Source organism: Octopus bimaculoides, chromosome 14, assembly GCF_001194135.2.
Source record: "Octopus bimaculoides isolate UCB-OBI-ISO-001 chromosome 14, ASM119413v2, whole genome shotgun sequence".
NCBI lineage: Eukaryota > Metazoa > Mollusca > Cephalopoda > Octopoda > Octopodidae > Octopus > Octopus bimaculoides.
This window is the reverse complement of record NC_068994.1, coordinates 49,198,055-49,199,252: the sequence shown is the minus strand read 5'-3', so window position 1 is coordinate 49,199,252 and position 1,198 is coordinate 49,198,055. Positions and strand designations below refer to the sequence as shown.

The following is a 1,198-nucleotide window of genomic DNA, read 5'->3' as shown; positions in this document are numbered from 1 at the left end:
TATGCATACACACACATATATTCAGATATTCATGTCGTTGAATCTTTGAATTTCTGAATTCAATTGTGTTGTTGCAATAAAAGGTGTGTTTACGTATTTCGGTAATATATTAAAGTTTTAAAGTTTTCTTGAGATGTTCGTTTGTCTGTCGAGTTGGAGAATGCAATAGGACTTTTGCAAAGAAAAGGATGTTTACATTTTCGAATACTCATGGAGGGTCAAAAAGAAAAGAAAAGAAGTAGATAGTAAAATTTTAAGATTTACTAAATATGGTCTTTTAAATGACCGCACAGAGAGAAATGGTAGTGTTCTTAGAATAAAAAAAGGTGGATGATGTTTACATTTTCGAACACTCAGGGAGAAAGGAAAGGATAGGTATTCACAGCAGTTTATTATTGTTATAGAAACAAAGCTCAGGTTTGGTCTTATTCCTGACAGGATTTATTTTCGTAGCGGGTTACTACCAGTTGCCTTAGGTTTCAACAAGTTTTCGGCAGTCTTTCAAATGCTTAGAAACCTGAAAATCCTTGCTACCCCAAGGAGGCAAACTTTCTGTAGGAGCTCTACGGGGTATTCCATTTCAATCTCCTTTAGTCATTTGTCTATATCTTTGCTTACTGTTCCCAACTTACCAATTATAATAAGCACGGCCTTTACTCTACCCATGCCCCAAATTCTTCCTTATTATTATGATTATTATTATTATTATTATTATCATCATCATCATCATCATCATCATTATTATTATTATTATTATTATTATTATTATTATTATTATTATTATTATTATTATTATTATTATTATTATTATTATTATTATTATTATTATTATTATTAAGGCAGCGAGCTGGCAGAATCGTTAGTTAGCGCGTGGAATGAAATACTTAGCCTTATTTCGCTCGTCGCTACGTTCTGAGTTCAAATTCCGCCGAGGTTGACTCTGCATTTCATCCTTTTGTGGTCGATAAAATAAGTACCAGTTTAACACTGGGGTCGATGTCATCGACTGAGCACCGTCCCCAAAATAGCTGCCGTTGTGGCAAAATTTGAAAACATTATCATTATTATTATTATTATTATTATTATTATTATTATTATTATCTTTATCTTCATCATAATCATCATCATTAGCATTATGTTCCTCAACATAAAAGTGAGAGGTGGTGAAAGGAAGAAAGAAAAAAAGGAGGAGGAGGAG

General features: G+C 32.2%; 1 pseudogene; it reads right to left on the bottom strand.

Moving 5' to 3' along the window:
* Nucleotides 1-1,198, bottom strand: part of LOC128249350 (probable cyclin-dependent serine/threonine-protein kinase DDB_G0292550) — a 79,795-nt pseudogene that overhangs the window by 71,266 nt on the left and 7,331 nt on the right.